The sequence below is a fragment of the Periplaneta americana genome, chromosome 9, assembly GCF_040183065.1.
Source record: "Periplaneta americana isolate PAMFEO1 chromosome 9, P.americana_PAMFEO1_priV1, whole genome shotgun sequence".
In the NCBI taxonomy this organism is placed as follows: domain Eukaryota; kingdom Metazoa; phylum Arthropoda; class Insecta; order Blattodea; family Blattidae; genus Periplaneta; species Periplaneta americana.
Genome location: NC_091125.1, coordinates 14,743,212 through 14,760,362, shown reverse-complemented (window position 1 = coordinate 14,760,362; position 17,151 = coordinate 14,743,212). Strand labels below are relative to the sequence as shown.

Genomic DNA, 17,151 nt, shown 5'->3' with positions numbered 1-17,151 from the left:
ATATTAAAAATATGTAAATTTTTTGCACAAAATAGTGCAAATGATCTTAGTAAGAATTATAAACAAATTGAAAAATTGATATTGACACCTGTGGAACAAGAATAGTTTCTAGTCCAACGCATGTGAGTTCATATTTAGAATGAAACATCAATTTGCGCATTCTGGACAAACAAAAGCACTTTTATACTTTTTTTGTAAGTCCTACACATTCTTCGTGGATGTATCGGTTACATAAATTGCAGTACCGCATGTCTACAACATGATCTTCTTTGTAAATGAAGCAATACTAGCTTTCTGTTGATTTTCTGGCTACAGGTTTTGTCTTGGGATGAGGTCGAGATGTTTTTTGAGACCTTATTGTTATTGTTTAGGGAGTTGATGTGGATATTGGGTTGTCAGATGTGTTGCAATTGCAAGGAGTAGGATTGAATGAATTTGGGAACATAATTATCTGAATTTCAATTGCTCTGTTGTTAATTGGTGGGCTGTTTCTCTTCGAGGGTCGATTTTTGACGTTAGGCGTGGAAAGAATATAATTGAATGATACGCATTTTCTTTTATTCGATTGTTGAAAATTTCATCCAAATCGCTGTTTCTTGAACTCGCAGTCCTCAAAGGTTGTCCAGAAATTTATGAGTTCATCGTCCCAAAATATCTCAAATGGGCCGAACACAGGCTTCTCCATTGGCTGGAGCTCGTGAGTGGTATTATTGGTAGACACAGCAGTATAACACCCATGTCTGCAGCTTCCTCAACAATGGAATAGTCAAGATGACATTTCGCCCATCCATGATGAGCAAGCATCCATCTGCAAACATATCGATTGAAGTAATGAAGCCAACGGACAAAAGTCTGGGAAGTCATGGAAATCTATGGCGTCATTTCAACGATGCTTCCAACAGGCAAATTGTCTGGCCATTCTTGTATCTTCTGCTTTACTTTGAACAACACTATCGGAGGAATTACATTGCCTAGAACATAACCATATGACACAATGGTGACGTTCTCTCCATGCTCTTTCCCTCGGTAATGTACAGTAGTGGCAAAAAAAAAAAAAAAAAAAAAAAAAACGGACCGACGGAATAATTGAAGTCCCCGAAATAAGCCACTGCGCATGCCACGCCCGCATTCACAAGATGGCGAGTAATCTATTGAAATTGTTGTAGTTTCGACTGCTGACTTAGCCCATTTCGAAAGCCATTAGAAAATATGCTGGTAAAATTCATGTTCTGGGAATAATAAGTTAATTAAGTAGTAAAATATCGCTGCAATGGAAAAGTATTGGGAATACATTTGAATAAGGAACAAAAAAAGTTTCCTTCCCAGGCAGGATTCCAACCACGAAAGTTTTAGTTACCAGTCTATCGGGCTGTCTCTGTGAACACGGCTCTGAAATCAGCTACAAGGGTCGGTCCGATTTTTTTTTTTTTTTTTTGCCAAAATGTAGGTTGTCGGCGGAAACACAGTCGGCAACCTTTCTCATCGACAATATAAATGCGTTCCGGCTCATTAATAATGTCGAGATTCATTATGACTTTTCTGAGGGTCTTAAAATAGTCAGTAACTACGGATTCATTCAATTTTTGGGCCCGAGTTTCTTTGAGATGTTGTGATTTCCTTGTGGCGATGTCAGGATGTCGCTGAAGAAACCATTTAAGCCATTTTCTCCCTGCATTAAACCTCTGCTTGATGTTGTTCCTTTCACAAAAGATATACACACATTTTCGTAAGACTTTTGCTGTCACAGGAAATCACACACCAGCCAAACGTATAATTCTCGAGACTAACTCAAAATCCTGTTCTTTTGCTAAAACTGGAGGACGACCATTTTTCTTCATGCTAGAGACTCCCGATTTAAAATAACGCCTAATGTTCTCCGTGGTATTCCAAAGCATAGCTACAGAGATTTACTTATATAGGGCGAGTCAAAATTATGTTACCACTCAAATGGTAGGAATATAATATTATTCAATAATAATAATAACAATGTTTCTAAAATTTTTATTAGTATTGATAGTTGCAATGTTAATAATGTTTAACGCGATTGATATTAGTTGTTAAAGATTCCTGTGTACTCTAATCTTGTTATGCTGGTATTGTTTACGTGCCGGTGATTTTAAATCTTTATTTTGTAAGTCTGTATGTTAGGATATTTCACATCTCTTAACACAGACCACACACGTAGTGTAATCCCATGGAATTTTTGTAGTCATGAGAAATGGGCTTCATATGTTAAGTATACTATAATTTCTGAATTAAACTAATTTTATTATTTTTATTTTGGTACAAGCAAAACCACATATTCTTCAGGCTTAATATTATTAATTTACTAAAGATTATTATTTTGTTGGTCCTACTGTATATATCTGTTATAGATTACAGCTTACTCTGCACATTACTGTGGAATCCCTGCCACCAAGTCACTCAACTGGGTGCGCTCCTTGTATAATGGCAGTTGACTTAATAAAAAAAAATGTTAACATTCATGCCCAACTAGGAGTCAGGCCATAGAGGGAAAAACACTGGAGGAGGGGAGTTCGATCCGGTGCTGTGGATTGGACTTCGGCGTAGCTCAATGGTGGGAGTGCTTGGTACGTAGAACCAAGGACCCGGGTTTGATCCTCGGCGCCGGAGCGAAATTTTCTACTCTAGTTAATATTATTAAGCCTGTTAAATGTTTAGAGTAATTCTTATACACACACACACTTAAACTGGCAATTGTTACCTGAGAAGCGGCTTGCTCCACTCTGTAAAACACGACTTGTGCTTCAGTCCGCCATTGCACTCATCCTCGGGCACTCGTGCCCCGAGCGCTAGTTACAATTTACTTACTTACGTACTTACAAATGGCTTTTAAGGAACCCGAAGATTCATTGCCGCCCTCACATAAGCCCGCCATCGGTCCCTATCCTGTGCAAGATTAATTCACTCTCTATCATCATATCCCATCTCCCTCAAAACCATTTTAATATTCTCCCATCTACGTCTCGGCCCCCCAAGGGTCTTTTTCCCTCCGGCCTCCCAACTAACACTCTAATGCATTTCTGGATTCGTCCATACGTGCTACATCCCCTGTCCATTTCAAACGTCTGGATTTAATGTTCCTAACTATTTCAGGTGAAGAATACAATGCGTGCAGTTCTGCGTTGTGTAACTTTCTCCATTCTCCTGTAACTTCATCCCTCTTAGCTCCAAATATTTTCCTAAGGACCTTATTCTCAAACACCCGTAATAGTTACAATATACAGTTCGTAATAATGAACTTACCCGAAAGTTCGTCTATTCCATAATTCTTAATATGGGCTTTGTTGAAATATGATTTAATATTGAAATGACAAGTACAAATAAACTGGATGGGACACAGTAAGCAAGCAATTCTTTCGTTTTCTTCAACAACAAAATAATCATATTCCCATTTTCTTTAAAAGTAGTATTTCTTCATAGGTTTAGATTTTGCCATGTTCCAGTTCTCTTCAAATTGCAGTTCGTATATTTATTTATTGTTTGTTTCTTTGTTTGTTTGTTTGGCTGTAGTACTTTACAATGTTGAATGAAAACATTAACCTCCGATCATATTGCTATCAACATACAAATAACATATCGTCCTATTACTAATAAAACCAGTTAAGTGCAGTAATGCAAGTTTTGTAAAGAGAGGAATTAAAACTTTATTAATACACGAAAAATCATATAAATTTCTTCAAATAAAGTAATTGGTTTGTTGTCTACAACTTTTCGGACTTATTTCATTTTAGTAGAATACAGAGTACGGAAAGACAAATTGAGCACTGTACTTAACTTATTTTGGCGGCCGGGTAGCTCAGTTGGTAGAGCAGCTGGCTACGGACTGGAAGGTCCGGGGTTCGATCCCAGGTGGTGACAGGATTTTTTCTCGTTGCCAAACTTTCAGAACGGCCCCGAGGTTCACTCAGCCTCCTATAAAATTGAGTACCGGGTCTTTCCCGGGGGTAAAAGGCGGTCAGAGCGTGGTGCCGATCACACCACTTCATTCTAGTGCCGAGGTCATGTAAAGCATGGGGTTCTACCTCCATGCCCTCCAAGTGCCTTCATGGCATGTTACGGGGATACCATTACCTTTTTACTTAACTTATTTTACACAAAAAGTGGACTAATCGGTTTTACTAGTAATAGGACGATATATACATACATTCTTACATTATATGCAGACTTACATTTTAAAATTTATTCTACGTTTCTTTTAACTTATTTATTTTCCTCATTCGTTTTTCTCTTACTTTGCAAAGGTATGTTCCTAAGGATTTTATTATCTGTTCGTTTGTAATTCTTGATAGCGTATTGTGTACTTGCCGCCGTGAGAATGAATATTGATGCAGCCAAGCGTAACTAGAACGTTGTGACCACACTGGTAGAAAAGGTGGGTGGGGTAGAAGGGGTACGAAGAGAGTAGCTCTGAGGAGTTATAGTTCTGCATGTCTGGTCTAGATCATGACCACATGGTCATCACGGTGAAGAACAGACAACGCCTTCCACTGTGCAGGCACGGGCTAGCAATTTTTATGTGACTTGTCTTGACCCCTCTTCCTGATGCTATTTTTACTATGAAACTTCCATTCAATAAGAAGTACATAGAAGTACTTTTTTGATATTAACATGAGGAGGAAGAAAATTATTGTTTTTAATAATATATGGATGAAATGCAAGTATAAAGCGCGTCTCCGTTTGTAACTAAACTGCCAAGAAAATCGGTAGAAAAGTTGCTAATCATATTTTATAAAGTTTGTCACCGAGACGTGTCGAAAATTCCTTAGATTTAGCGACTTATGGCAAAATATGGCAACGCTGACTGTAGAATAGAATCTGATTCTTTACACCGAAGAGAATGTGGTGGTTGTTTATCGAACTGTGGTCCATTCTTGAGGCTGCATGCTTTCCAGTTAAAATACATTATCATTTGACTCCTCACTCCGATCTGAATGCTCTGTTTTCTTGAGAAAGTCTAATTTTTCGTTGTGACTCGAACGTGGAGGCCGAAGATTGAACGCCTCAGTTATACGTTTAGCAGCTGTAGCAAGTACGGCTTGGAAATTAAATTTCATTTGGATAGAGTTTTATTTTAAAAGCCGTACCTCAGTATTCGTCTTTCCTTGATGGTTACATTTGTTTCTTCTCTAACATCATTGCCAATGCAAAGAAATTAATGTTTCTAAAGGAAAGATCTTAACATTTAAGAATACATATCGTTAAACAGTGCGTCGCTTAAAGAGAAAATACTCATATCCCACAAAATCAAAATTTTACAGTAGAATTAAAAAACTGTTTTTTGTCGCCATTAATTGCAGGCTTACGTGGTATTGGAATTTTTACTTTTCTGCGATTGATATTAAAATTAAGTGTACGAGGCTTGGCACGCAGATGCGCATCATTTAGACGAATCAAACGATACCGAAAACTGAATTTCGAAGAATTTAAGGCTTACGAGTATTTGCACCTTAAGCGAGCAGTGGTCAGAAATATTTTGTGGATTTCTAAAAATTTCTAAATCCGCTTCAGTTCTGTCACAACTAAGTTGTACGTAGAATACAATAAATTTTTAATTGTCGTTTTTTTTTCTCTCGAGGGAAGTAATAAACTTGTCGCAACTGTCGCCTGGGTTGCCAACATTACGATTTTTTTTTTTTGGGATTGTCCCTGTATTAAGAAGAAACACCTTTCAGGGCTTCTTGTAGTAACACATTTACGAGACATTCTTTGTTTCGTATTTTGACAGAGTTGAATCATTTAAACGATGATGAATTGCATGTTGATAGTGCGTAACAATTTTATGAACATGAGGAATGAGGCACCGGTATCAAATTTTAACAAATTAAGACTTCCTTTTAAATATATCAGATTCAAATGTATCTAAGAAAAGTTGTCTTTTAAAATTACTTTAAAATAAACAAACTTATGAAAGAAATTGGCACCTAATTTCATTAAGACACAGTGTTTATTGCCTTATTTAACGACGCTCTATCAACTGCTAGTTCATTTAGCGTTGATGGAATTGGTGATAGCGATATGAGGCCGAGGATTCACCATGTGGTTACCTGATATTCACCATACAGTTAGGAAGAAATTCGGAAAAAATTCAGCCAGGTTATAAGTCCAAGCGGAGATCGAATTCATGCCCTGGATTGACAGGGAAACGCGTCTGCCGCCTGAGCTACGCCGATGGCCCCACTCTTGTTCTCACTAAATTTTTCTAGTACTGCTGAGGGATTTTTTCAGTCGTAGCTATATTAAATAAGAGGGCTTACTGGAGACGATATCTGTAGGTGATAAATATAGACCTTAAATTCGATCCTGAAAATTAATGTGTAGAATGTAAATAATGCGCATAAAATGACTATTCATTCATTAAAACAGATTACAGATAAATGTTAATTGAAATCTCACTTCACGATTTATTTTTTTGCATATGAAGAGGTCTTTTGAAACATAAAAAGACCTCTTCACGTGTTTTCTATCATAATAAACGAGTAATTTAACAAGCTTTAATTAATTACCATATTAAATAGGACCTTGTTAGTTTATAAATTATCTAGTTTCGGACCCATAGTTCACCGAAGGGCTAGAGCAACTTATTCTGGGGCAAATCTAGATTACTGGAATTTTTTATAACTCAAATCAAAGTTATTATTGCCAAGTAACGAAGATTGTTTTAGAACACTTTCACATTTTATCACCATTATTTATTCACTGTTGATCATTGTATTCTTCACTGGTGCAAAAATCAGAGAATGCAATTGTGTTATTTCCGAATGCGTTACTTGCTTGTGGTGAAATACTTTCCATGGGAGAGGTACTCGTATATAATGGAGACTCATGTACGAACAGATTGTTTATGTAAAGGGATTCAGGAACTGAGCTTTCCCTCACAATTAATTAATCTTACTCCTGAAGTATTCATGGAGTAAAAAAGTACATATGAACACATTAGTAAATCTTAACAATTTCTGCATTAGGCCTATGAAAGGACTGACTATTCTACTCCATTATTCTCTGGCTTAGTTGCCTCATGAGTGATATCGTATTGGTGTCGCTTATGATGTTCAAACCTGTCTGGCTGAACAACAAGAATAATTTTGTTCGTAAGAAAAGTGGAAGGAACTGTTTTAAGTATGAAATCATGGAATATAAATTGCTAGCATACATAGCAACGTTGGAAGTATTGTACTTGTAGCTACAGAGCAGGTTTATGTATTTTAGTCTGAAAACGAATTTTTGTCAGTTTATTTCATAGTGCATAAATTCGGCATTTTATGACTGAAATATTTATACATGATAGACTATGTTATTTTAGTGCAAGACCAAGTTCATAGCAGATTTTCAAGCATTTCACTTTTCGCTCTGATGCAGCTGGCAGCAGAAGTTTTAATCGCGTGGCCCAGCTGATCTTAAAGGCTCGAGCATATCCGGAGACAATAAAGGTCCATATTTTGATAGGAATTCATGTCGCTGCTAGCATACTGGCAATTGTTTTTAAGTTGTACTTATTCTTTTTGTATGTTTAGTATTAGCACAACTATGAACAAAATGGTTTTCATATTCCCTTTGTCTGTAACCGTAACTAGGTTGATCTACTACTTCCCAAAATGAGACATTACTGCTTAAGTTTTTGGGAATGGGATCCATATTCTCATGGACGTTTTATTTTTATTCAAAATTACCTCAGGAATTAGCTCTTTAAATGCTAGTTAAACGTTAGGACTAGAGACCGGATTTGAAGGTTTTTACCTATTTATTCCTTTACTTCTGAACTCATAATTTCTTAGATCATTTTCCAATTCATGCCCATAAGAGTCATATACTGTATATAAATTCTGATGAACCTAAAAAATCTGAATTGAACCTTAAGAACTAAAAAAAAAAAAACCTAAATCATAATTAATATATATTTTTATATATTTACTGCGTTTTATATAAATATATTTAGAAATCTCAATTCATCTTATAATTCTTATCCTCTTCTGCACTGGAGAAAGCAACCCAATCTGCGGTTTTTACTCTTTCGTTATAATTTTTTGTTTTATCGTATAGAGTAATGCTGTCTGCAAACATTCTTGGAAATATGGTGAAGAATGGGTAGAACGGAGAAAAATTTTCTCCGGCACCGGGATTCGAATTGGGTTTTTAGCTCTATGTGCTGACGCTTTAGCCATTAAGCCACACCGGATTCTAATTCCGATGCCGGATTGAATCCTCAGCTCCCTTTTGATGGCCTACCCTCATGTACTGTGTCACAGAATATGTGACAGTGACACTATGTCCAATACAGCATACAGAGGTGCACGCATTATAAGTGACTAAGCGGTCGGGGTCCGATGGAAAAAGGCGCCGTCTTGAATCTCGAAGTGAATATTTACACTTACGACATAGAGCCTAAAACCCGGGTTCGAATCCCGGTACCGGAGAGAATTTTTCTCCGTTCTACTCATTCTTCACCGTATGATAATGCAGAATTCCTGCACGGAAATATCATATGTACTTCGGTATATCACAGTAATATGCAGAGAATTTCATGCACTGTGAAATTTCAAAATATGAATGCATTCATGCGCTATCAAACTATGAAACATGCACGATCATGCGAAAAATACATTAAAATATGCACTTTCATTTTTGTTCCAAATGTCTTATTTCACTTCACATTTTTTTTCAATAGTTAACAACCTAACATCATTTCTAAATTGGTTTCTGTGAGGTTCCTGAGCTTGTCAGTCAATATGTTTTTATAATTAGAAAATTATCTCTCTACATCGCAAATTTGAATGAAGATATTTGTCACAGTGTCAGGTGAAATTTTTCATTCAAGTTTTCGCCACAAATAGCCTTCTTCACTAAACGAAAGAATCCGTAGTCCGGTTCGCATTTATGACCCTGCCCAGCCGCTATACCGACTCTTCCACGGGAATAACTGAGGAATCTATGGAATTCTTTGCAGATTCTTTGCTTTTTTACATTCTTGCATTATGTGAAGCAGGTGCAACATGCTGGTCGACTTGGAATTTTTTAGTAGCTACATTTTATCTGAAATTATAATAGACCTTATGGTTACCTAGATACGATTTAAAAACGGACATCGTAATTAATTTATTATTTTAAAGAAATGTTGTAATTTTTTTTACAAAGAACGATGCCATGGAAAATATTCGGAAACAGAATAGCAGTGCTTACCTCTTTACTGCAACAATTGCAGAATACGACATCCCCATCTGATCTAATAAAATCCTTTCCTTTAATCCACTGTGCAAAGAATACACTTTTTGAAACCTTTAATTGGAAGCATATTAGAACCACATTAATACACGTAAACAGAATAAACAAGCACAATAACCACTTACGAGGTTCGAGGTTCACACACTGCAAAAACAATATATCGAATGATTCCAATTTTAGAAGAATCTAAATTGTTACTAAAGTCTGTGTGATGTATCTTGTCTCACTGTGAAAAGAGAGAGAAAGGAGATATGTCTTACTTCGTCTGTATTGTTATGGCGATGCTGTCCATCCATTCAGTGGCGGAAGAGACTAGTTGATACATTCTGTAGCGCAAAATATAATTACAAAATATCTCTCTTCGTACTGTGTAGTTCCGTCACTGAGCTTGTCTTTGAAGAAACTGAGTTCCGGTAGCCTATACAATAACAAGGTTTTGAAAGGAATCCTGAAAATTTACAACCCTCCTATAATCTCCACCCTCATTTGAAGGGACTTGGTTTTATTGCTACTGAGACAAGATAAACCTTACCAGGTATAATACTAGAAAGGGGTGAGAATTTACAACTTCCCTGAACGAGGGTGCTTTTGACCTAAATTATTTGTCTGCAGTTTCCTTGAACCATCTGTATTTCCTCTCTACTATTCTCAAACTATCCAACGTAAAAATCCATTTATGACTCGTAGTCTATAGAAGGTCGTCGATAAAGTGCTGTAAAAGTAAACTTCAGTCCAGGGAAAAGTCCTCTAAAATCTTATTGTGAAAATTTTAAGATTTTGTTTCATTTTTCTGTTATTTAGTTTTTACTTCCTTTCCTTCCTCAATTCTGATTCCTGAAGCTAAAGTAAGGGATATAAAATCGAGAAACTGATATGTCCACGCAAAGCCATTAGAACATGCATTTAAACTGAATATAATGTATATTATATGCATTATTAAATTAAAAATTGCTGAAATATGCAGTATGCATGTTTTTATCCCCAAAAAGGTCAAAACATGTAAATATGCACGGAAAAAGTATTTGGAACCGGAAAGTAATCTCATGAAATGGATAAGTACTAAGTTTGAGCTACTGTATGTCCTATGCTTCTATAAAAAAATGCATTTGCATGGAATTCTCGTCTATAGTAATATGTAATATCATGCCGGTATTTCATAAAAGAAGTTGTTTAGTTAAACACGGGATGATGAAAGTTGTTTTAAATAACAACCTATATTAATTTTTGCATATGTGAAGTTTACTATGAAAATGAACATTCTGCCTTATTATGCCATTTCTAAACAAATTGTACAATGTGGATGCTTAACAGAACTAAATTGCATTGTATAAAAAATGGAACTTTTTGTTTACAACTAAACTTTCACATATTAACTTCCTGATGGTACTCTTTATGTAAGTTATTCTTGCCACCCAGTGAAGTTTAATAGCAGAGAATTATCGAAAGTTACTGCGATTCACGCTGCCATTTAAACAGAAAATTGCTTCATCTGAAAATATGATGTTCCTCCCAAGATCTGGGTTTCGATTTATCTTCTCAGTTAAGGTTTCACAGAACTCGTTGCTTCTGTGAACATTGTCTTCACTTAATTCCTGTAAAAGCTACATTTTGTTTGGACGCATTCTCAATCCACACCAGCTGACTACGCTAAGGTTATCTGAATATTCAGGACACCCCGCTTGTCCCTAGACCAGTGTTATTGAAACGTTGCCAGCCGGAGATCAGGGAATCCTATGAATTGATGATGTAATGATGGGACGGAATGATGCTAATGCCTAATATGGACAAACAGAAGAACCCTAAGAAAAATACCAACTATGGTCTTATCCGCCACAAGTGTCATTATGAATTTCTGTGTAAAATCAAAGGCTAGATCGGGACACACTTCGTTGTCTCCACAGGCAACCGTCATTCGGACTCTGTCTTTTCCTTTCACGTCAGTGAGGAAGACCATAGTGAGCGATTTTCAGCCCAGAAATAAAAAATATAATATATCATCGTAGGTTTCTTCATATTATTAATGTATTGCTTAGTTTCATTGTCTATTCTACACAATTAGGCCTACTTACTGTAAGGATGCCTTCTATCACCTACTTCAACATGTAGGCCTACTTGGAAGATTTAATAGTTAGGAACTGTTTGCAGACGTGGGAGGGATGATAGAAGAATGGAGAATAATGTGCATACGATTTGCTGGTGATATGGCCAGACAGAATAAGATTTGAAGCTATGTTTGAAAGAGTGGGTGAAGAAAGAATTATGCTGATCAGGAAGAGAAAAAGGAATTGGTTGGGTCACTGGCTGAGAAGAAACTGCCTACTAAAGGATGCACTGGAACGAATAGTGAACGGGAGAAGAATTCGGGGCAGAAGATATCATATGATAGACAACATTAAGATACAGTAGGCCTATATGGATCATATGCGGAGGTTAAGAGGAAGGCAAAAAATTAGAAAGATTGAAAAATGCTGGGTTTGTAGTGAAAGATCTGCCATTTGGTAGAACATTATGTATGTATTTAATATTTATATAATTTGTAAGGTCATGAACAAAATTTTACAATTACTTTATATATATATATATATATATATATATATATATATATATATATATATAATACAGACACACACAGTGTGGCCCATTTATCTTGACCACCCAAAATACGAGTATCTTAGTACGCTATCACCAAATGCAAAATTATTTCATAGAAAGGTGTACGACTGAAAGGGGGAAATAATAATGATGGGGAGATAACCTTGTAACGTTATTTATTAATGAGATACGAGTACTAAAATTGTTTCTTTAGATGGAACTATGTAGGCCTATTTGTTATTTAGTATTTCAATTAAGCTCGTCAAGACTTTCCCCAAAAATGTATCATAGTGGGTTATTGTAATAAACAGAACGTTAATAAACGGAACATTATTGGTGCCTTGACAGCACGGTTCCTGTGCGTAGTATGAAGTTGTTTAACTTTAAGTGGGTGTAAACAATACGTAGTACATTGCAGATGATACTCAAAGTCGCGTAACCCATTACACATACCTTTGGTTTTATTCCGCTGAACACTGATGGCTAGAGATGAGAATTTCATGCACTATAAACTTCCAAAATGTGCATGCATTCATGCACTATGAAACTATAAAAAATGCACGATCAAAGGAAAAATACATTAAAATATGTACTTTCATTTTTGTTCCCAATTTATTTCACTTCACTTTTTTTGCACAGTTAACAACTAACAACATTTCTAAATTGGATTCTGTGGGATTACTGCGCTTGTCAGTTAATGTGTTTTTGTAGGCAGAGAATGACCTCTCTACATCCCAAGAAGTTGTGGGTGCAGATATGAATGAACCTTTCTCTGTTATTTAGTTTTTTTTCTTCTTCAGTCCTGATTCCGAAGCTAAAATAAATGACATAAAAATCGATAAATTGAGGTGTCCACTCAAAACCATTAAAACATACATTTAAACTGAATATAATGTACAGCTGTCAAAAGAAAAAGTGTCCGCTCTCTTCAAACAAAGTTCCCTTCGGGTATCTTCGCTACAGTTCGGAGACAGGCGATGTTACATGTTGTTGGACCACGTTGCCTGATATCTACAGTTATAATTGAAGTATTCTGTGTGTTATTCGATAGCGTAATGGTAGCGTTCAGGCCTCTTATTCATGAGGTCCCTGCGTTCGACTACAACCTCGTGCTTTTTATGTTCTTTTTTGTTCTGTTTTTGAGAGAGACAAACTATACATAATGGTTCCTTTCTCTTTTACGATTATTTTAGTAATTAACATCAGGTTCATTAATATATTATGCCATGACTTTATCATTATGATATTGTGGCTGCAAATGGAAAGAAAAAAAGATTTTATTCTCAATAAAAATATCTTTCGTGGCATAAACAAAACAAATTTACTGGCGTCGGCCTTAAAACATTCAAACAATTAAGCGTTCAAAAAACAAAACAAAAAGCCACAATTCAATATTTAGTCTATCTTCCTCTTATCTCGATCATCTTGCAGTCGAGTGGGCATGGAATTGACTAGTCTTTGCAAATAGCGACTGTTCTTAGACACGATATTCCAGGCATTCTGAACACACACACATAAGAGTTCTGTCCATGGGCAGGTCTTTCATTGTAAACCCAGCTCATATTTTCTGCCTTCCTCTTAGTCTCCGCATATGATCCACATATCCTAATGTCGTCTATTATTCTTTTCAACCAGAGACCCAACCAATTCCTTTTTCTCTTTCTAATCAGTTTCAGCATCATTCTTTCTTCACTCACTTTTTCAAACACAATTTTATTTCTTATTCTGTCTGTCCACTTCACACGCACCGTTCTTCTCCACATCCACATTTCAAATGCTTCAATTCGTTTCTCTTCATTTTGTCGTAATGTCCATGTTCCTTCCCAATACAATGCCACACTCCACACAAAGCACTTCACTAGTCCCTTCCTTAGTTCTTTTTCCAGAGGTCCGCAGAAGATCCTTCTTCTATTAAAAGCTTCATGTTTGCAGTTTTTCTTGGGAAGGATAGGCCTAAATGCGGTAACATCCCGTTGCTTTCCGCACACCACTATCTCTTTCGCATCTTATTAAATTCCAGGGGGCCCAAGCGTGGAGTTGAGGAGAGTGGATTTGACTAATTGGGCCCTCCGGACTTCACCGAAAGTCACGGCAAGGGTTAAATATTAATTCTATCAGGATGTTTGACCCGATCAGAGACCGGGAAATCTCAACTAGCCTTTGTCCCCCGCATCCTGGACTAGCTTCTACGAATCATCAGAAAATCTTAGAGTGTGATTGGGCCAATTTTTCCGAAAATGTTTCCACACTTTTGCCCTCGTAGCTCAGCGGACGAACGTCGGAATTTAGATGTCAACGTCTCAGGTTCAATTCCTCGTTACTCCTTTTCATTTTATTGTGGTTCAAGATAGTATAATGTAATAATACAAAAAGAAAAACTAATACCAGTATTATGCAACTGGATTTTTCCAAACCTAATATTAAATTTATGTTATTTATATCGCTAAAGAACGATTACAATATAAATAACTTGAATATTATTTATACAGTATCACTAAAGAACGATAACAGAATATAAATGATAAATATCGGTTTGTTTAATTAATATAAGATATTATATAATACGTATTTAATTATCTAAATAAAGTAACCTATTTTACAAAGAAAGAAGGTTATATGTGTTATAATAATTACTTACATAAAATACAGATTATTTATATTGCGAAAAAACAATAACAATATAAATAACTTGAATATTGTTTTATAATGCTAATGAAGGAAAACAGAATATAAATGATAACTGAATATTATTTATATCGCTAAAGAACGATAACAAAATATAAATAACGTGATATCCATAAAGAACGATAACTGGATATAAATGATAATTTGAATATCATTTCTATCGCTAAAGAACGATTAAAAAATAAAATGAAAACTTGAAGACCTTTGAATCATTAAACAAGCAGTCTACCGCTGGTCTACGAGGCACAGATATGGAACACTTTCATAGTTTCGGAACTGCTTGTACAAGCACATGCATGGTGTAACATCGCCGCGACCCGAAGTGGACTTCAAAAATATTTGCTGTTCACGAGTGCGGCCACTTTTTTTTTTTTTTTTTTGACAACTGTACATGATAATGCATGATTAATCTAAAACTTGCTTAAATATGCATTATGCATGTTTTTATCCCCAAAAATGCCAAAACATGTAAAAATGCACGGAAAAAGTACACATATTTGGAATTGGAAAGTAACGAAATGGTTAAGTACTAAGTTTGAGCTATGTCCTATGTTCCTATAACAACATACATTTGCATGAAATTCTCGTCTCTACTGATGACTGAATGAGTGGTCTGTGCTACATTTGGTTTCATGTGTTTACTGTAACCCAAAGCTACGTGAAACAGAATACGCGACTCTGGGTATCTGCAAGGTAGGGCTACTAGTATTGTTTACACCAACTTAAAGTCAAACTACTTCCTTTGTAGATACGTAAGTACTATGTACAGGGACCATGCCGTCAAGGCATCAAAATATAACGTTCTGTTTATTAGAATGACCCTCTGTGATACATTTTTTGGACACGTCTTGACAAGCTTAATTAAAATACTCAATAATAAATACATAGTGCCATTTAAAAAACAAATTTGCTACTCGTATCTCATTAATAAATAACGCTACAAGGTTGTCTTCCCATCAGTATTATTTGCCCCTTTCATCGGTTGTGCACCTTTTGTATGAAACAATTTTTCATTTGGTGCTTGTGTACAAAGTTATTTTGGGTGTGAAGATAAATGGGACATCATGTATGTATGTATGTATGTATGTATGTATGTATGTATGTATGTATTTTTTTATATTAGTTGAACGGCATGTCCCATTACAATAAAGGTAATACTACATGCCTTGCTACCTGTATGTTTATAATATAACACATTATGTCTCGTTTCTGTCACTCTCTAGGCGTATGTAGATCTGTTATTCTATTGTGAAAATTTGAGTCTTTCATTATATCTATTGCCTACTCTTATCTATCCTAGATTAAATTATCCTAAGTTTACTCGTCTAAATTTATAGCATTGACATAGTTTATGAATGTATGCACATGTCCTTGCATTATTTTAAGCTTTGTGAAAGTCCACTTGCCAGTTTTCCTTAACATTTCCCGCTGGAACGCTAGTCTTTCTTTGTCCAATTTTGGGCACTCGAAAAGGAGGTGGTCGTGGCCGCATCCAGCAGATAAAAAAAAATGTATGTATGTACTGTATGTACTGTATGTATGTATTATGTATGTATGTATGTATAGCCTATAGTGCCATGGCTGTATGAAATGTCTGTTTTCATATATAACAGTTAATGGAGATTTGATTTGAGATATTTAAAAATTAATGTGTCATTTAAAAAATATGGTTTTTGTGACATTCTGTTTGCTTGACTATTTTTTTTTTCTAAAGTAGTGGCGTAGTATTATTTGATTTATTTCCGAAACTTTTGTATGCTTGCAACATTTTATGGTCGAATTAAAAATTATGAAGTTACGTTTAAATTTAGACTTTTTCCATAGTCCGTATACATTTTTTCAGCGTGGAGGCATGATTTTGAACTAAAGCTTCTCCCTTCAACAGGAGCAACGCGCCGGTACTATAAATAGCCTTACCATGTTAGACGTCGTCGGTAGGAAATGGGTAGGGCCTATATGCGACACCGTGATAATGTTGATGATGCTTATTATTAAAGCAGACATAATGGAAGACGGAAGAGGAAACAAAAGTACCCCTCGGAACCCTGCATCACACAGTCTTTATTCAATCACGAATTTCACATGGAATGATGGAATTGTAGAAATTTAAATTCTGTTCTCCAGTATAGAAGTTGGACACAATATCTTGCTAGCAGAGCTCCGCAGTAGGGAAATATCGTAAGACTAAATCGACGTACAGTAATAAGTTTCACAAGCGTCTCTTGGTGTCCAGGTAATGGGAAAGATCGAGGAAACTTAGTGGATGATAATTCAAGTATAATCTAGTAGTCTATTAATGTTGAATATTTGGTTACCATGCTGAATCTCCAAGGGACGCTATGTGGAAGTCACAGTCTAAAGGCTGGTTCACAATAAACCGGGAACTGAAACGAGAACGAGAACGGATATAATGTTAAATACATTTATTTAATATTATTTCCGTTCTCGTTCTCGTTGTCGTTTCGGTTCCCGGTTTATTGTGAACAGGCCTTTACTCTGGTGCATAAATATTCGCAGATGAGATTTCTTTGTGGGTGCTGGACAACGTTGCGACATTGGGTCACTATTGTCCCGCTATGGACATACAGGCCTACTTTTAGACTTGGATAATGAATATAATGCCAAGCTGTATAG

The 17,151-nt window shown here is 35.9% G+C and overlaps 1 protein-coding gene across 7 annotated transcripts in view; it reads left to right on the top strand.

Annotated features, from left to right (window-relative positions):
- wb (wing blister) overlaps positions 1-17,151 on the top strand; it is a 1,096,738-nt gene that overhangs the window by 561,483 nt on the left and 518,104 nt on the right. The window lies entirely within an intron of this gene.